This window comes from Dendrobates tinctorius, unplaced genomic scaffold (genome assembly GCF_039654945.1).
Source record: "Dendrobates tinctorius isolate UK_male_01 unplaced genomic scaffold, ASM3965494v1 ptg000223l, whole genome shotgun sequence".
Taxonomy (NCBI): Eukaryota; Metazoa; Chordata; class Amphibia; order Anura; family Dendrobatidae; genus Dendrobates; species Dendrobates tinctorius.
Window position 1 is genome coordinate 2,420,327 of NW_027361890.1, and position 21,596 is coordinate 2,441,922.

Below are 21,596 nucleotides of genomic sequence, written 5' to 3' on the forward strand. Positions count from 1 at the left end.
ACCATTTTTTTAAGTACTACATCACATTTGAAAAGACTTTGAACAGCCTATATGACAGAAAATACCCAAAAGTGACACCATTCTAATAACTATAAACCTTAGAGTGCTCAAAACCACATTCAAGAAGTTTATAAACCCTCCAGGTGCTTCACAGGAATTTTTGCAAAGTGGAAGAAAAAAAATTAACATGTAACTTTTCTTCAAAAAAATTTTACTTTAGACCCAAATGTATTTATTTTCACAGGAGAAAGTGGACCCCAAAACTTGTTGTGCAATTTCTCCTGAGCACGACAATACCCCATATGAGGGAAAAGTACTGTTTGGGCCTCCTGCCTGGCTCTTAAGGAAAGGAGAAATGTTTGACTTTTTGAACACAAAATTGGCTGGAATCGAGAGTAAATGCCATGTCCTTTTTGAAGAGCCACAGGTGTGCCTAAACAATGGAAACTCCCCTAACAAACTACCCCATTTTGGGGTAGACCCCTCAAATAACTTATCTAGATGTGTGGTGAGCAACTTGAAACCTCAGGTACTTCATAGAAATTTATAACGTTGAGCTGTGAAAACAAAAAAAATAATTTTTTCCACAAAAATGTTCTTTTGCCTTAATTTTTTTTTATTTTCACAAGGGTAACAGGAGAGAATGGACCCCCAAAAAATTGTTGTGCAATTTCTCCTGAGTATGCTGATATCCCATATATGGGGAAAAGTACTATTTGGACACATGGCACGGCTCGGAAGTGAAGTAGCAGCATTTGACTTTTTGAACACAAAATTTGATGGAAGCATTAGCGTATGCTATGTCTCTTTTGGAGAGACCCTGATGTGCCTAAACAGTGGAAACCTAATGCAAGATAGCCCATTTCAAAAACTAAACCCCTCAAGGAATGTGTGGTGGGGTGAGGAGTGTTGAACACCTGTGTGGTGAGCACCTTGAACCCCCAGGTGCTTCATAGAAATTTATAATGTTAAGCTGTGAAAATAAAAAAAAAAATCACATTTTTCCTACAAAAAGTTATTTTAGCCCCTTTTTTTAAAATTTTCGCAAGGGTAACAGCAGAAATTGCACCATACAAATTGGTATGCAATTATTTCTCTTGAGTACGCTGACAACCCATATGTGGTGAAAAAATTACTATTTGGGCGCACCACATGGCTCAGAAAGGAAGGAGTGATGTTTTGGAACACAGACTTTAATGGAATTGTGTGCGGGTGTCATGTCATGTTTGGAGAGCTCCTGGTGTGCCTAAACTGTGGAAAACCTCGACAAGTGATGTCATTTTGGAAACTAGACCTCTCAAGGAATTTATCTAGATGTTTGGTGAGCACCTTGAACCCCTAGGTACTTCACAGAATTTTACAATGTTAATCTGTGAAAATGAAAAAAATGTTCCCACAAAACTGTTGTTTTAACCCCAAAAGTTTTCATTTTCACAAGGATTGAAGGAGAAAATGGACCCAAAACTTACATCGATACACCATATATGGTTGAAAACTACTTTTGAGTCACAGGGCAAAGCTCAGAAGAGAAGAAGCACCATAATGGAGTTGAGATTTTACTGGAATGTTTTGAGGGTGTCATATGATATTGGCAGAGCCACTGAGGTGGCAGAATAGTAGAAACCCTCCATATATGACCTTATTTTACAAACTACACTCCCCAATGAATTAATCTATTGGTGCAGTGATCATATTGACACCACATGTGCCTCACAGGTTTTTAGACTATTGCGCGGTGAAGAAAGAATTATTACATTTTTACCACTAAAATGTTGTTTTAGCCCCAAGTTTTTTTTACTTTTCAAGGGACTAATAGGAAAAATGGACCTGTTTGTTGCAAATATTTCTCCTGAGTATGCTAATAAGGTAAACGGGAAATACTTTTCAAGCACAGTGCAAAGCTCAGAAGGGAAGGAGTACCATATTATAGTGCACATGCAGATTTTACTGTCATGGTTTAAGGGTACATTGACCCACTGGGAAAGCCGTTGAGGTGCCAGAAGAGCAGAACTCCACATTATTGACCTCATTTTACATACTACACCTATTTATGAATTAATGTAGAGTTGCAGTGGTCATATTAACAGCACAGATGTGTCACAGAAAGTTTGTTCTATTGGGCAGTGAAGAAACAATATTTACATTTTTACCACCAAAATTTTGTTTAAAAATGGCACGAAAAATGTGTCCCAATTTCTGCTCTATGTGGAAATACCCCATATGTGGCTGTACAGTACTGCTTAGCCATGTTGCTGAGTAAATTGCAAACTGCCATTTTAGTGCCCAGTAAGTTGCAGTGACCAGAAAGTAGTAGTGACCAGTATGTCGCAGTGACCAGTATGTTATGCCCAGTTTATGCTTCTGGAGATACGTACCCGTAAATTGGGTGGGCTCTTATCACTACTGAAATGCCAAACATGTGGAGCCTAAATGTGGTTTATTCACACTGGGCCTCAGGATAAAGGGGGACATTTGGATTTGAGAGGGCAGAATTCACTGGATTTTTTGGGGGGTGCGAGGGACCATAGTGCTTTTCCAGAGCCTTTGTACTACCTGTAAAGTGGAAGCCCCCTATATTTACATTGACAGGTGATGGACCTGAGTGGGGACTTACTATTTTGTGGACTGAGTTGAAGCTTTTATTGGAAACATTTTACATAACATTTGGTATCACATTTATCTGGAAAACTGTGATGGACCGTGCATTTATGCATGCCTAAAAAGACAGACACCACCAGATCACTGGCTAGACAGTGTTCAAGGTGACTCCTTCTACCTTATTATAGGAAATCTTTTGCTGAGTCTTCTGTCTGAATCACATACTGTAGTTCAAAGATTTAAACTGAATCCCGATGCAAGCGCTCAGCGCAGAGCGCAGGATAAATGTGAGCCGAGCTTTACTGCAATCATCAGCAGGTGAAGAATTAATTTTATTTATTTTTACGCCACTCCTTGTGTGGTATAATTCATTAGACAATTTTAAGTTTCAAGTCATTGCGATTAGGCCGGGGTCACACTAGAGAGGAATATGGACGAGTGAGAGGCATTAAAAGCATGCATTACACACGGACAAATGATTCTCTATGGGGCAGCTCCCATCAGCCGTATATTTCTCATCTGTATTCTACGGTCCGTGCCAATCGCAGCATGCTGCGATTGTCAGCGTACTACGCCCGTAGTACGCCAATGTAAGTCTATGGGTGCGCTAAAAATACGCATTACACACGGACCAGATGTGTGATTTGCGAGAAATACGCACCCGGTGTCTTTTAGAAAAGCCGGCAATTCAGTGCACGATACAGTAAAATCACACTGACAGGTTTAATAAAGAAACGAAAGAATAGATATATACACATATATATATATATATATATACACACACACATGTCATTGTGACAAACATAAATATATATATATTTCACAGAGTTCCTCATAGCAGAATAGCCGCTAATTAAATTGCCGGCTTTGATCAAATCATTCCCCAACCCGACATGAAATGACACATGGTTTACATTCAGTAAAGCATTTCATTTCAGGTTTTTTTTATATGTCCCTGACTAATAACTAGATGATGTTTTGTGTGCAAAATTTGGGAGTTGTAGTTGTTATTTTAAGGGGTTAATTCGTTGTTAAAAAATGCGTGGGCTTCCCATTGCCCTATAGTGGTGGCGAATGGGTTAATCTAACAAAGGGATAATGTCACCATTCCATTGTAAGGTGACATTAACCCTTTGTAAGATTAACCCATTCGCCACCGCTACAGGGCAATGGGAAGCCCACGCATTTTTTAACAAAGAATTAACCCCTTAAAATAACAACTACAACTCCCAAATTTTGCACACAAACCCTCATCTAATTATTAGTCAGGGATATATAAAAAAACATGAAATGAAATGCTTTACTTAATGTAAACCATGTGTCATTTCATGTCGGGTTGGGGAATGATTTGATAGAAGCCGGCAATTTAATTAGTGGCTATTCTGCCATGAGGAACTCTGTGAAATTTAAATATATATATATATATATATATATATATATATATATATATTTATCCCAATGACTTGTGTGTATATATACACTCACTGGCCACTTTATTAGGTACACCATGCTAGTAACGGGTTGGACCCCCTTTTGCCTTCAGAACTGCCTCAATTCTTCGTGGCAGAGATTCAACAAGGTGCTGGAAGCATTCCTCAGAGATTTTGGACCATATTGACATATGGCATCACACAGTTGGCGCAGATTTGTCGGCTGCACATCCCTGATGCGAATCTCCCGTTCCACCACATCCCAAAGATGCTCTGTTGGATTGAGATCTGGTGACTGAGGAGGCCATTTGAGTACAGTGAACTCATTGTCATGTTCAAGAAACCAATCTGAGATGATTCGAGCTTTATGACATGGCGCATTATCCTGCTGAAAGTAGCCATCAGATGTTGGGTACATTGTGGTCATAAAGGGATGGACATGGTCAGCAACAATACTCAGGTAGGCTGTGGCGTTGCAACGATGCTCAATTGGTACCAAGGGGCCCAAAGAGTGCCAAGAAAAAATTCCCCACACCATGACACCACCACCACCAGCCTGAACCGTTGATACAAGGCAGGATGGATCCATGCTTTCATGTTGTTTACGCCAAATTCTGACCCTACCATCCGAATGTCGCAGCAGAAATCGAGACTCATCAGACCAGGCAACGTTTTTCCAATCTTCTACTGTCCAATTTCGATGAGCTTGTGCAAATTGTAGCCTCAGTTTCCTGTTCTTAGCTGAGAGGAGTGGTACCCGGTGTGGTCTTCTGCTGCTGTAGCTCATCTGCCTCAAAGTTCGACGCACTGTGCGTTCAGAGATGCTCTTCTGCCTACCTTGGTTGTAACGGGTGGCAATTTGAGTCACTGTTGCCTTTCTATCAGCTCGAACCAGTCTGCCCATTCTCCTCTGACCTCTGGCATCAACAAGGCATTTCCGGCCACAGAACTGCCGCTCACTGGATTTTTTTTCTTTTTCGGACCATTCTCTGTAAACCCTAGAGATGGTTGTGCGTGAAAATCCCAGTAGATCAGCAGTTTCTGAAATACTCAGACCAGCCCTTCTGGCACCAACAATCATGCCACGTTCAAAGGCACTCAAATCACCTTTCTTCCCCATACTGATGCTCGGTTTGAACTGCAAGAGATTGTCTTGACCATGTCTACATGCCTAAATGCACTGAGTTGCCGCCATGTGATTGGCAGATTAGAAATTAAGTCTTAACACACAGTTGGACAGGTGTACCTAATAAAGTGGCCAGTGAGTGTATATATGCATTCTATGTGTCTATATCTATTATGTATTTCATTTCTGTTAGAAACCCTGTCATAGGGCTCCATTATATGTCCATTTTGCAAGGCGGTGAGAAAATCTCGCCATACGGATTGCATACGGATGCCATACAGATTACATACGGATGCAGACATGTGCAAAATATGCGACCACATCTTGCTTACGGATGACATACGGAGCACTATTTAGGGGTCATTCATCCGTATTATGCATGTAAACTACGGACCGTATTTTGCGTCGGTTAGTGTGACCCCGGCCTTACAGCGATATCAGATTTATATTGTGTTTTTATGTTTGGCTGCTGTGATGTTTTTATTGGGACCATTTTCTGTCACAAAGTTTTTTGATCGCTTACTATTCTGATTTTTGGGAGGCAAAATAAACAAAAACTAGCAATTCAACAATTGTTTTTTTGTTTTGTTTTCTATATTATTCTGCGTGTGGTAAAATAATAAGGCAGTTTCATTCTTAAGGTCATTCTTCAGGTCAGAACGATTACAGCAATACCACATTAATATTTTTTTTGCACTTTTGCACAGTAAAAACTATTTTATAGAAAAAATAATTATTTTTGCACTGCTTCATTCTGAGAACTATAATATTTTTTATTTTTCTGCTGATAATGCTGTGCAGGAAACTGTTTTTCTGCAGGACAAGATGACGTTTTCAGTGATAGGCCAGGGTCAGACTTGCAAGAGCAGTGCGAGAAACTCTCTAAAGCCGCACACTCAGGTCCCAAGTGCCAGCAGCATGCCGGGTATTGATGCGAGTTTCTTGCATTGCTTTCGCACGTCTTACCCCGGCCATACCCTTTTTATTTACGTTCGTCTTTTTAATCATGTTTTATTCCACTTTTTCTTCGGCACTATAATGAAAAAGCATAATTTTTTGGCCCATTTTTTCTTATTTTTTTACGGTGTTCACTGAATGGGTTAAATAGTGGGAAAGTTTTATGAGGCAGGTTGTCATGGACACTGCAATACCAAACATGTGTACATTTTTCATTCATTTTGCTTTTTTTACTTAAAAAATCATTTTTTTATTATTTTCTGATATTTTGAAAAATATTTTTACAATTTTTTTTTTTTACTGCTTTCTAAACACTGCAATCAATCGCACATTTTTAGGGGGTTAAACTGCCAGGACTCAGGAGTAGTGTTGAGCATTCCGATACCGCAAGTATCGGGTATCGGCCGATATTCACTGTATCGGAATTCCGATACTGAGTTACGATACTTTTAGCATATCGAATACCGGAATCGGAAGTTCCCTTAATGCTATGAGCCAGTTTGATTTGATTCAGCCAATGACAATCCTCAGAAGTGTGGGCACATCCTGTTAGGCATGTAGGCATGTTAACTAATGGCATGGCTGTGATTGGCTGCTGAAATGATGTCATGATGCACTATAAAAGCAGCCGCAGCCATTTCTGGTTTACTCTGCTGTGAATTCAGTTAGGGACAGGCTGCTGTTCAAGACTGTGAGGGACAGTTAGAGATAGCGATTTTCACAATCATAGTGTGCTTTACCCAGGCTACATAATCCAACACTGTAGCTTTCTTTTGCCTTACAGCAGTGTTCACAGCTGTCTGCAAGGTCTGTGTGAGTGCAGCTCACGCTGAGTAGTGTGTCCTGCAGCCACGTCTGGTTGTAGGCCGCTCAGCGTGTGTCACTGCCTCATACATATTTTTCTTTTTTTGCGGCTCATTTTTCATTCTCCTATTAGTGTGCATCCATCCATATCCATATACGTTGGTTGCAAACACTATAGGAGTAGACAGCGGAGCCTTTCTGCAGCCTTTCAGTGCTAGTACCCAGTTTGCTGCACTGTTCAAGGCTGACTGAGAGGTCTCTGTGTGTGAGTGCAGCTCAAGCTGAGTAGTGTGTCCTGCAGCTACGTCTTGTTGTAGGCCGCTCAGCGTGCATCACTGCCTCACACATTTTTCTTTTATTGCAGCTCATTTTTTATTCTCATATTAGTGTGCATCCATCCGTATCCATCTACATTGGTTGGTTGCAAACACTATATAGGAGTAGACACAGGAGCCTTTTTTCTGGCTTGTGCCCTTCAGCTGCAGCCAGATTAGTATTACCCTATTTTTTGGAGCTTCATCTTTTGCATTGTAGTTTACCTTCCTGCATTGTAATAGCTCCAAATAATTTGTGATACTATCGCTTTCAAATCTTTGGTCACATCCTTTTAGTTTTTTTGAAAAAACAAAATAAAGTTCACCAAACACTCCATTTGACAGTTGTGTAAGCCATATTAGCACATATTAAAGTGTAGTCCACACACACACTTCATAAAATTAGTGTTTCTAATACCTGTTACCAGCTGTTCAGGAATAAGCACACTAAGCCCCCCTTTGTACTTTTCTGCCTATCTTTATCAGTCTAGCAAGATGAAGAAGGCAGGGAGTAAGGCACGTGGGTGTGGGCGTGGAGTTTCAGCAGGGAGAGGACGTGGGGATTCTGCAGGGAGAGGACGTGGGGATTCGGTGCCTGCTGCGGGCACCAGTGAGTCAGCATCCCCCAGTTTTAGCAGGCAACAGTCCTTTATGCGCAGCTTTGTAGGACCTCACTGTACCCCACTGCTGCGGGAGGAACAAATTGAAGCCGTTGTTGGATGGATGACAGCTAACGCATCGACTTCAATAACTTCCACGTCCTCTCTGGGCCAGAGCACTGGAGAGCAACCATCTGTCTCTATCCCACCTGTCAAAGTGCCCAGGCAGTCAGAGAGCCCTGGACAGGAGCCATCACAGTCTCTACTTCTGTTCTCTGAATCTGTTGGCTTGGAAAGAGGGGGCCAGCCAAGCAGCATTCAAGAAAGTGAAGAAGAGGGAGTATGCAGTGATGCGCAACTTCTTTGTCCCTCTGAATCTGAAGAGGCGGTTGGTCCAGTGCCTATGGTCAGCACACCTCAGTACGCATCAGATGATGACGAGACTCAGGTGCCACTTTCTGGTGCGTACGGTGCTGGCGAGACAACCCAGGAGAAGCAGGTGTTTGAAGAGGGGAGTGTAGATGATGAGGTCCTTGACCCATCATGGCGTGAGGAACAGGAAAGTGGTGGGAGCAGCTCTGAGGAAGAGATTCCCTGAACGGCCAAAACAGGAGGGAGAGGATGGGGGCAGACTTGGTTGCCTGTAGCCTCCACTTCGGCACCCGTTAGGAGCATTCCTCTTCCAAAAGCCAAAACGGGTGCTCCCATGACTTGCAGTGCGTGGTCCTTTTATGACACAGTTGCAGATGACATTTGCCTTGTCAAATGCAAGCTGTGTATCAGAAAGTCAAAAGAGGGAAAAGTGTCAGCAACCTCAATACCACAAATATGTGGAAACATGTGCGGACCAAGCACGAGGTGGAGTTACACAGACACACTGAAGATGTAGGCCAACGTACAGCACCACCTACCACCTCTTCAGCTCGTGTTGGGGCTTCTTCCTCCAGCTCACACACAGCTGGTTTGGCTTCCTCACAGGATCGCCAAGGAAGAACCTCTGGCACTGTTGTCCGGAGACCCAGTGACATTCCACCCACAGCATCATGTTCCCAGTCATCCTCACACTTCCAGGCCACTCTACAGCCATCGGTAGCACAGGCATGGGATAAAAGGTGGCCATACTCGGCAAGCCATCCCCGAGCACAGGCTCTGAATGCTGGCATTTCCAAACTACTGGCCCTTGAAATGCTCTCATTCAGGCTGGTGGAGACTGACACCTTCCGGAACTTCATGGCATTGGCAGTCCCACAATACAATGTGCTCAGCCGCTTTCATTTCAGCAGGCAAGCCGTCCCTGCCCTGCAAAAGCATGTGGAGGGAAAAATAAAACATGCGCTACTAAACGCCGTCAGTAGCAAGGTCCACCTGACCACCGATGCGTGGACCAGTAACCATGGACAGGGACGATACGTTTTCCTCACTGCCCATTGGGTCCATGTTGTGGAGCCGGGTACAGATCTGGAGAGTGGCGCTGTACGTGTTCTGCCAACTCCACGGATTGCAGGAATCCAGTCTGTACACATTGACTCCTCCTCCTACTCAAGTTCCTCAGAATCAGCGCTGCAGGAGCCTGTTACGACCGATATGAGCACAGCCGTGGCCAAACATCAACAGGCCGTACTGAAATTAATGTCTTTGGGGAATCGAAGTCACACAGCGCAGGAGCTCTGGAATGCCATCAAGCAGGAGAGCGACGTGTGGTTTCTGCCAGTGAATCTCCAGCCAGGCTTGGTAGTGTGTGACAATGGCCGAAATCTGGTGGCAGCTCTGGGCCTAGGCAACCTCACTCACATCCCATGTCTGGCACATGGGCTGAACTTGGTCGTGCAGAGCTTTCTGAGGGACTATCTGGATCTTCATGCACTGCTGCACAAGGTCCACATAGAGTGCGCTCACTTGTGGCATTCCAGCACGGCAAGACCGCGCATTGCTGCTCTGCAGCGCCGATTACGCCTTCCGGAACATCGCATCATATGTGACCTACCCACCAGGTGGAATTCAACGTTACATATGTTGGAGCGGTTATGTGAGCAGCAGGCAGAAGTCATGGAGTACCAGCTGCATCAGGCGCAAACAAGTCGCACTGTGTGCCGGTCACACTTCAGCACCACTGACTGGGCCTCTATGAAGGACATCTGCCTCATTTTGCGTGCCTTCGATGATTGCACGCGGATGGCGAGTGCAGATGATGCACTAGTCAGCATATCTGTCCCCCTTATCTGCCTGCTTCAAAAAACACTGCAAGCACTAAGGGAGGAGGTTTTGGAATAGGTGGAGGATGAGGAGTCACAAATGCCATCTGCTTCTGGACAGTCTGTGCTACGTGGTTCCTCACAAAGGCCTAGGCAGGGGACACTTTGTTAGGAGGATGAGGAGGAGTCAATGGAAAAGGAAGACATCTCTCCAGAGGAGGGAGGTACACAATGCTCTAGTCAGTATGTACAGCGAGGGTGGGGTGATGCAGAGCAGGCAGAGATGATGCCTCAAGCAGGGGACAGCGTTTCTTTGGCAGTTGGGAGTCTGCAGCACATGGTTGATTTCATGCTGCAGTGCCTGAGAAATGACAGCCGCATCGCCCACATTCTCAACACGGCTGATTATTGGGTGTACACTAGGGTGACCGCAAAAAATCGATGTCGGAATTTTGTCCGTCTGGACCCCCACAAAACGATTCCCCTTTCCAGATATTGAGATAGCCAAAATTTGAGCTCGATCAAACGACGTTAACCCGTGCCGCTCGTCGCTCAAAGTTTGAAAAAATCCAAATTGAGGTATTTTAAGATTTAGGTATTTTGCATAGTCTGTTAGACTATAAAGAATGTGACAACAACATTGCATAAATAGCCCTGACCAAATTTTCAAACCATTTGTGGTATTTGAATGCAGAGTTGGTGGGATTATCGTTTTTTGATCCCACCATTACAGACAATGAAAAGTTGTTAATGGCTAATAAATTGCTCAGTAGCACAGATGAACCATCAGAGCACGCTAGGGTTGTAAATCCAAAAGTTTGGAAAGAAAAATTAAAAGAGGTAGGAAGTAACCGACTTTAACGACCTTCTGACAAAAGATGAAGAACAAAAGCAGTATGTCCTGCAAGTTGTAAGCAAATGCCGAGCATTATATTCTGACGTTTCAAAAACTACTTTAACAAAAGCTCTAGAATAGATTAGATAACTATGTCAAATTATCAACTCATGTAGGTTAGCGTGCTCTGATGGTTCATCTGTGCTACTGAGCAATTTATTAGCCATTAACAACTTTTCATTGTCTGTAATGGTGGGATCAAAAAACGATAATCCCACCAACTCTGCATTCAAATACCACAAATGGTTCGAAAATTTGGTCAGGGCTATTTCTGCAATCTTGTTGTCACATTCTTTATAATCTAACAGACTATGCAAAATACCTAAATCTTAAAATACCTCAATTTGGATTTTTTCAAACTTTGAGCGACGAGCGGCACGGGTTAACGTCGTTTGATCGAGCTCAAATTTTGGCTCTCTCAATATCTGGAAAGGGGAATCGTTTTGTGGGGTCCAGACGAACAAGATTCTGACATTTTTTCCCCCCCATATGAGATCCGGTCACCCTAGTGTACACCCTCCTAGATCCTCGCTACCAGGACAACTTACAAAGCCTCATACCACCGTTGAATCGGGAGCATAAAATGCGGGAGTACCAAGACACACTGGTGCAGTCCATCATGTTCTCCATTCCACCCGACAGCAGTGCTGCTAGTGCTTTACAAAGCAGCTCTGTGCGTCGAGGCAGTGGAGGAAGCTCTGCACAAAGATGTAGCAGAGGCAGCTTCTCAGCACAAGGCAAGACCAGTATGGTCCAAATGTGGCAAAGTTTTGTGTGTCCACCACAAATGTCTACACCATCACAGATGGCTCCAGTCAGCAGGAGGCAACGTTTCCGTCAGATGGTGAAAGACTACATGTCTTGCCCTGTCAGTGTACGCCCAGACGGCTCTTCCCCCTTCAAGTTTTGGGTCTCTAAGCTGGATACATGGCCAGAGCTTAGCCAGTATGCATTGGAGGTGCTGGCTTGCCCTGCTGCCAGTGTATTATCGGAACGCATCTTTAGTGCCTCAGGTGGTGTACTAACAGACCGTCGCACGCGACTATCCTCCGATAACGTTGACCGGTTTACTTTTCTGAAAATGAACAAGGCCTGGATCTCGCAAGAATTTGACAGTCCTCTTTCAGAATAAATAATTGGTTGTCAACAGTATCCAGGTCTCCTGCTGGGTTCATGTTTCTACCACCTGAACTGTAATCCCTGGGCTTCAACACAGCCAGTTGTCGCTCAGAAGTGCCGTCTGCACAGAGAAAAGCACCAGCTCCTGTGTTAGTGGGGTTCAGTAACGCCAGCTCCTCCCCTGCTGTGTGGACGGCAAAGTCTCCTGCTCCCTCCACAATCAAACTACTACTGATTTTTAACCGTGCTCCACTTAAGCCTCTGGCTCCACTGTCTCTAGTATTTCCCCTGGCCTCCAACCCCGCCAGTTGCTGTTCTGAAGTGGCGTCTGCACAATCCACACTTGTTCCTGTGTTACTGGGGCTCAGTCACGTCTGTTGATCCCCTGATGTGTGTCCGGCAATGTCTCCTGCTCTGTCCACATTCCCATTACTACCATCCTGGTTCCAGCACGCCTGCTGTTTCGGGGAGTGTCAACGTCACTTTGCCACCAATACGTTGTCCTGTCGTGTTGCGGTTGGGTTAGCCGAGTTTATAGTGCCTGCAGTTTAGGTGTTTCCTATGTGGGCTGCGGGTTCTGGTAATAAAGGCTGGTTCCATAGTGCCAATAGGACAAGCACCCCCTGTAGGACTGTGGGTTTCGGTAACTGCGGCCTGCTCGCGGCCTTGCAGCTTTGTTTATCATAGGTACCTACTGGTACCCATACGGGTTCCAGCACCGTCAGCTGGTTCTCGGCAGTGCCTTTGGCCGAGGTGCCTCCTTCTCGGTATCCGAGTTCCAGCACCGTCTGCTGGTCCTTGGTAGTGCTTTGTAGCACAGGTACCTCCTGCTTAGTAACAGTGTTCCAGCACCGTCAGCTGGTCCACGGTTGTGCCATTGGCTCTTGTTCCTTCTGCTGCCCCTCCGGGTTCCAGCACTGTTAGCTGGTCATCTCTAGTTCCATTGGCTCTTGTAGGTTCTGCTACCCATCCGAGTTCCAGCACCGTCAGCTGGTTCTCGGCAGTGCCTTTGGCCTAGGTGCCTCCTTCTCGTTATCCGAGTTCCAGCAACGTCTGCTGGTCCTTGGTAGTGCTTTGTAGCACAGGTACCTCCTGCTTAGTAACTGTGTTCCAGCACCATCAGCTGGTCCACGGTTGTGCCATTGGCTCTTGTTCCTTCTGCTGCCCCTCCGGGTTCCAGCACCATCAGCTGGTCCTCGCTAGTTCCATTGGCTCCTGCAGCTTCTGCTACCCATTCGGGTTCCAGCACCGTCAGCTGGTTCTCGGCAGTGCCTTTGGCCTAGGTGCCTCCTTCTCGGTATCCGAGTTCCAGCAACGTCTGCTGGTCCTTGGTAGTGCTTTGTAGCACAGGTACCTCCTGCTTAGTAACCGTGTTCCAGCACCGTCAGCTGGTCCACGGTTGTGCCATTGGCTCTTGTTCCTTATGCTGCCCATACAGGTTCCAGCACAGTCAGCTGGTCCTCGCTAGTTCCATTTGCTCTTGTTCCTTCTGCTAACCATCCGGGTTCCAGTACCGTCAGCTGGTCCACGGTTGTACCATTGGCTCTTGTTCCTTATGCTGCCCCTACAGGTTCCAGCACGTCAGCTGTTCCTCGCTAGTTCCATTTGCTCTTGTTCCTTCTGCTAACCATCCAGGTTCCAGTACCGTCAGCTGGTTCTCAGCAGCTCCTCAGCCTTCTTGTACCTTCTGCTACTTTTCCAAGTTCGAGCTTGTGGAAATGGTTTTTGGTTCTCACTCTGGATCTCCCTGACGACTACCCTGAAGACGACGACCCTGAAGACCACACCGAAGAAGACCAAAAAGATGACCCTGAAGAAGATGACCAAGAGGACAAAGAACATGAAGACAACAGCCAAGATGCAGAACAACAAGAGACAGAAGACTAAGAAGCAGAAAAACCAAAAGCAGAAGAACATTAAGCATAAGACTAAAAATCTGAGCAAATGATATTATCTAATTTATAAGCAGAAGAAGACTAAGCAGTGTATGGGGGTGAGTCCGTTCCTCCTCGTGGTGCCCCTGGAAAATGCCTGCTGCTGCAGGCCAAACTGAACGGGGACAAATCCTGTTGTAAATCTTTTGTGACAGGCAGAACGGAAGGTGTAATCTTCAAACTTTTACAGATAACTACAGGAATGCCTGTCACAAATAAGAATATGATGAAGAAGAATAGGAAGAAGGTGAAGAAGAAAAAGATGAATAAGGTGAAGAAGAAGTTGATGAAAAAGATGCTGCTGCTGAGGATGATGAAGGAGAAAGTGTGGGAGAAGTAAAAAAGAAGGTGAAGAGCATGGAAGTAGTGAAACATACATATCTGACAAAATATAAAAGAGGTTAACATAGTCAATATCTTTGTAACTCCGAACGTCTTTAAAAAAAAAAAATAATTCCTGCTATTCCATTTGATTTGGCTAAACCTCTATAGCTTTAATGTCTTCTACACCTCCCACAATACATTCTACATTATTATTAGTTGATTTTCTTCATGTAGAATTAACCTACAAGGAAAGAAAGGGTTTTTTTTAATTCCGATATTTCTGTCCCATTGACTTGAATGGGACATCCGGGATCGGAATCGGCGATACCCGATACTTTTTGGATATCGGCCGATCCAATCCGATCCGATATTTTTCAATATCGGATGGTATCGCTCAACACTACTCAGGAGCAGTATGGCAGTGAGTGTTGGGTGTCAGCTGTGAAATCAGCTGGTCACCCAGCGGCGATCACGAGCACACAGCACTACTTAGTGCCTCCAAGGTCAGGAAGTATGAACCAACGATAACGTCCAAGGTCGTGAAGGGGTTAATGTGGGTCTTGTGATTGTCTCCTCTGACAAATGAAATCTATGGAGAGAAGAAGACAAGCTACCGCCAGTGCAGTTAGGTAGCGGCTCTCCCATAGACAACATAGGAACACTCAGTAAAATCCAAGTGTTCATGTTCCTATTTACTGTATATTTTAATTAGGGTCCTGAATTGATTATGCTGAGGTTGTCCAGTAGTAGGCAACTCGTTCAGCTTTATTATCTACTAATTGTAAAAGTTCACATGCTTTTTTCATTCACAGACATGTGATATTGGATCATTTTTCTCATTAAAAAAAAAATATATATAATTCTAATATTTTTGACTCATTAATAGTGGGCACACGTGATCGCCCAGCCGCTGCAGAAAGCCTGGTGGCTGCAGCTAACACTGTGCCCACTATTAAAAAGAATGAATATTTACTGCTCTCCACATCCATAGTCCCTCCCACCTCTCGGCGCCGACTTCAGTGCATAAGGTGGGCGGAACTATGGGTGTCGGGAGCAGTGAACATTCATTTTCTTTAGTAGCCTGCACACGTGTTCGCTGCAGCATCCACAACTGCCTCCTGTGACCCGCTGCTCCGCTGCTGCTGCTTCTCTCCCATCCACAACTACATGGTACATATAAGGTACATCCGGACTATAAGACACCCCCCACACTTTCTTCCAAAATTTTGGAGGAAAAAAGTGCGTCTTATAGTCTGAAAAATACTGTATTTATCTGATACAGGAAAGATGTATATCTTTGTACCGTGTTAGCCAGTAGATAGAAAAACATTCAGAATTGAGAGTCCTCAGTGGTTGATACCTTTTAATGGCTAACTGAAAAGATGGTAACACCTTGCAAGCTTTCGAGACTACTCAGGTCTCTTCATCAGGCATTGGCTAATAAAAAATCTGAAGAATCACATATTTATACACAACACAGCACAGAAAAAATGCAATATATAAGACAAGTGACGCAAAGCAGAACTATCATTGTGGGAGAGGGAGAAACATAAATATTGGACCAGATCATAGATAAGGAGTCTGGATGTTTTATTGTCCTCTGATTGGGGTCTCCTAATGTGTTGCGATGCCCCCACAAGGTCTTTGGAGCAAATTCCTTTATTGATGTAAAAAGACATAAATCCATGCGACACATTTATTCCAGCATTGAATGTGTCAAAGGTCATCATGAGCTTGAACTCCCAGACTCTAAGAGAGAAGAGTCTGGGAGTTCAAGCTCATGATGACCTTTGACACTTTCAGTGCTGGAATGAATGTGTCACATGGATTTATGTCTTTTTACATCAATTAAGGAATTTACTCCTAAGACCTTGTGGGGGCATCACAACCCAAATAAGAGACCCCAATCAGAGGTTAATAAAACATCCAGACTCCTTATCTATGAACTGGTCTAATATTTATGTTTCTCTCTCTCCCACAATGTTAGTTCTGCTTCTCATCACTTGTCTTATCTATTGCATTTTTTCTGTGCTGTGTTGTGTATAAATATGTGATAATTCAGATTTTGTATTAGTCAATGCCTGTTGAAGAGATCTGAGTAGTCTCGAAAGCTTGCAATTTGTTACAATCTTTTCAGTTAGCCATTAAAAGGTATCAACCACTGAGGACTCTCAATTCTGAATATTTTTGTTTTTCTCTGGCTCTTTTTTTTTACTCTTATGACTTGTGTGAAGATCTAGTACAGTTTTAGGTCAATTTATGCAGAAATGTGAAAAATTCTGAAGGGTTCATGCACTTTCAAGTGTCACTGTATAATAGGTAATAAAAATATTCTAAATAATTAGAATTTTAGCTTTGTCCATAGCAGGCTGTACTTTGCAGACACTTTATTCTAAGAGCCATAAATTCAAAATCTGGAATGTGGATACTTGTTTCATATAGAATATGTATGAACAATTCTGTCTGGGTCATGTAAACGATTGGAAAGTATGACGGATTTAGGATTATGTAAAGATACTAGTGTTCAGGATTTAATTTTGACATGGTTATAATGTTAATGGCCTGGCTGGCATGTAATTATATTTGCATCTACTTATGTAAGAAAGTGTCATCATTTTATATGACTTCAAAAAGAACTTCACTTCTCATTTCATCTTCATTTTACAACTAGACATAATTTATTTTGCTAAATTCTCGACACTATGTTACATAAAAACTGGTGATGAGGGAAAACATTCAGCACTATTTGTTACTCGCACAAATAGTACGTTATTCGGACTATTCGTCACTCGGCGAATAATTAGGTATTCAACTCGGTATATTCAAGTGACCCGCCCATTATGTTTGGCACTTTATTTTCAGCCAATGAACATGCTGGGTTGGCTTGCCAATCCCAGTAATGCCATCACCATCATTTACTCTGATTGGCTTGCCTTCCAGCGTCATAGGGGATATTTAAAGGCTTCTGGAGCCATCTTGAGCACATTTCAGAAGGAAACAGTGTCAGCAGGTTGCGGGATGCAGTGACGCAAGGAAGGCAAAGCAAGGGTTAACAATTTAATTAAACAGTAAAGGTACTCCTGAAAGGGAGATAAACAGTTAAATAGGGAAAGAAGAAAGAAAAATGTCAATTGTTCACTTAGTAAACTTTTCGTGTCCGTGGTTTCCTCAGCCGCAGACGATCCATTGAGAGTTGTAGGACCAGCAATGGTCAGCGAAATGTCCTCAGATGGGTCTCCACAGCTCGCGGTCCAACTTCTGGCGGCAACGAGTGGTCTCCGGTTTAACCTGTTGAGCCCCTAGTCCATAAACTCATGCAGCCAAATTCAAGAGTGCTGCAAAAACCCCGGTATCAAGTGAGGCCTCTGGTGTGCTGGTCAGCAAGGGGGACCGCAGCGCCAGGTCCTGTGCACGTCCTATGCTTCTATGCACTAGTGCGGCCCCAAACTTAACTGAGCCCATGGTCCACAGTTCCGGTATAGTGCTTGTGGGATGTCATCCGCAGTCCGTTGCGGTGCTGATGTCTGGAACCCGGAACATGCTGCGCACGCACCTGTTCTGCCTCAGCCTCTGCTGGTGGGAAACTCACTGCAGCTGCGCCGGCTTTTTTCTTAAATACACCCCCTCTTCCCGGGTCATGGAGTCCATTTGGTCCCCTATTCCTTCCCCTGGGCAACATGGGACACAGCCTCAACAGTACCGGACCCGGCTCAATACAGGTATCTGCAGCCCGGCCTTCCTCCTTATAACAGCATAGAGCGAGCGTAGTGTGAGTGTAGGGAGAGTGCTAGGAGCTTATAGTGAGCAATATTTATTCCAAAAAGCTCTTTTTAGAGCTGACGATTATGAAGATTAGTTGTTTGCTAGGTGGGGATAGTGTAGGCCATAGGGAGAGATTTAATAGAAGGGAGACTGAAAGGCAGGCACCTGCGTGTTCTCATCTTTGCAAGTACATGCTGCAGATCTCTGGTATTTTCCATTGTGTTGTATAGTTTTCTATTAGAAAAAGCTGGAGGATTAGGGTGAAATAGGGAGGGTTTTATCCACTACCAAAATATTTGTAGAGGCATATAATATTAGGTAGTAGCAGCATATACAAAACTTTTGTATATGCTGGGTTGTATATTTTTGGGTTTTGCCACCAAGACTTAATACTTGGTGGCAAAACCCTTGTTGGCAAGCACAGCAGTCAGACTTTTTTTGTAGTTGATGATGAGTTTTGTGCATGTCAGGAAGAATTTTGGGCCACTCCTCTTTGCAGATCATCTCTAAATCGTTAAGATTTGGAGGCTGTCGCTTGGCAACTTGGAGCTTCAAATCCCTCCATAAGTTTTCTATGGGATTAAGGTCTGGAGACTGGCTAGGCCACTCCATGACCTTAATGGGTTTCTTTTTGAGCCACTGCTTTGTTGCTTTGGCTTTATCTTTGGGTCATTGTCTTGCTGGAAGACCCAGCCGCGACCCATTTTTAATGTCCTGGTGGAGGGAAGGAGGATGTCACTCAGGATTTTACGGTACATGGCTCCATCCATTCTCCCATTGATGCAGTGAAGTAGTCCTGTACCCTTAGCAGAGAAACACCCCCAAAACATATGCTTCCACCTCCATGCTTGACAGTGGGGATGGTGTTCTTTAGGTCATAGGCAGAATTTCTCTTCCTCCAAACACAGTGAGTTAAGTTAATGCCAAAGATCTCAATTTTTGTCTCATCTGACCACAGCACCTTCTCCCAATCACTCACAGAATCATCCCGGTGTTCACTGGCAAACCTCAGATGGGCCTGCACATGTGCCTTCATGAGCAGGGGGACCTTGTGGGCACTGCAGAATTTTAAACCTTTACAGCTTAATGTGTTACCAATGGTTTTCTTGATGACTGTATTCCCAGCTGCCTTGAAATCATTAACAAGTTCCCCCTTGTGTAATTTTAGGCTGATCTCTCACCTTACCCATGATTAAGGATACCCCACGAGGTGATATTTTGCATGGTGCCACAGATCGAAGTCGATTGACAGTCATTTTGTATTTCTTCCATTTTCTTACAATTCCACCAACAGTTGTCTCCTTCTCACCCAACATCTTACTTATGGTTTTGTAGCCCATTCCAGCTTTGTGCAGGTCTATGATCTTGTCCCTGACATACTTAGAAATCTCTTTGTTATTGCCCATATTGTAAAGGTTAGAGTCTGACTGATTAATTGAGTCTGTAGACTGGAGTCTTTTATAAAGGTGACTATGTAAAACAGCTATCTTGAATGCAGGTAAACAAGTTGACTAGAAGTGTCTAGCTGGTCTGTAGGAGCCAGAACTCTTAATGGTTGGTAGGGGATCCAATACTTATGTGATGAGTCAGCTTCAGCTGAGTCGACTTTTCTTTAGAGTGGACCCTCTGGGTCGTGGCACCCACCCACCGAGGGCGAGTTGACCTTGTGAGGAACCACCCCCTATACAGGGAGTGTCAGGGGCAAGACCAAGGGGGTGAGCCACCATGACTGCTGGAACCAGACGGCCGGCTCAAGGAAGACACAATGTGAGTGTCGGACAACCAGGGACGTGCAGGAAACAAGACAAGATGTAAGTTCAAGATATCTTCATTAAGGAAAACTTCAGGGTAACATCAGGTGCAAGACATGATAGCACAGGAAAAACACAGCATGGTGCATGCGAGGGCACGCCAAGGTCCATGGCATGGTACGTGCTAGATGGCATGCCTAGGTACAGGCAAAGGCACGATGACGTCAGACTCCGGACAGCAGGCAACGATCAACAGGGTCATCAAGTTCCGGAACTCTGATGGTGATCGGCAGGATCCGGGCATCCAGCAAGCAAACCAGGGTTCAGGCAAGGAGGCACAAAAGTGTTCAAAACATGGTACATGTTAGGGAACACGCCAGGGTCCAAGGCAAAGTTCAAGGCAGGGTGCGTGCTAGGGAACACGCCAGGGTTCAAGGTCCAAGGTCCTGGATGCGCTAAGGAAGCCACCAGGATTCAAGATTCAAGGTTCTGCGCATGCTAGAGGCACGCCATGGGCACGATACAAAGAATGGTCATGGCCGTGCTAGGAGGCACGCCACGGTACATGGTTAGCGGCAGGTCGCACACGTGCTAGAGAACACGTTGGACTTTGAAGTTCAGGACAGATGTCCTGCGCGTGCAGAGGGGCACGCCAGGGTCAGGGTTCAAGACAAAGAGCAGAGCACAGAGCAAGATACAAGCAAGACAAAGATTCAAGACAGGTCATGGAACTCAGAACACGACAGAGAGACAAGGTTCAGGACAGAGCAAGGATAGCAAAAGACTTGTGCAAGAATAGCACGAAAATGCACAGTGCGAGAAACAGTGTGAGTGCAAGGGAGCATGGAAGCCACAATTGAGGGCACCGGCAGGCGGTACCGGTTGGAGGCACAGACAGGCGGGCATGACTAGAGGCAGCATGGCTGAGGCACAGACAGGCGAAAACCACAATAGCAGTGGACGGCGAGCACGGCTGAGGCACACAGGGGGGCACAGCTGGAGTGGCACGGCTGAGGCACAAACAGGCGGGCACAGGACGACCAGGCACGTGCAAGAGGGCACGCAGCCACAAGCCAGGGATAGGCAAAGGTACAGGACAGAGACCTGTGCAAGACGGCACGGCAAAGCCTAGTACGAGAGGTGCAAGAGCGCACGAAAAACGGAGACTAGACACAGAGGTCAAGGCAAGATCCTACACGTGCAGAGGGACACTCCAGGGTCAGAGTTCAAAGCAAGGTCCTGCGCGTGCAGAGGGGCACACCAGGGTCAGAGTTCAGGACAGAGACTTAGAACTAGCAGCGGAGTGTAGGCCGAAGCCCAGAGCCGGGTCAAGGCAGAGCCTTGAGACTAGTCAGGGAGTGTGCTAGAGAGCACCATAGGACAGAGTCTAGCAGCGGAGCGTAGGCCGAAGCCCAGAGCCGGGTCAAGGCGGAGCCTTGAGACTAGACACGGAACATAGGACGAACAACAAGGCAAGGAAGAGCTTAGGCAAGACATAGTGAAACAGGCTGAGGCAAAGAACAGAGGAAGTACTACAAGGCAAAGCATAGCAAGAACAAACACAGCACGAGAGACAACACAAGACATGGCACGAGACAAGAGGCAGAAAACAAGCACAGAGCGTGTGCAGAGAAGCACTACAGGGCAGAGTGCAGGGGCACAGAATACAGGGAGCGATCGAGCAGACCAAGCAGCCAAGCAGGGAAGGAACACGATACTCAGGCCCTGACCATAGGAAGGGGCGGTCTGATATAGCACCATAGCACCTGCACTTCCGGGTCAGGACCAGGG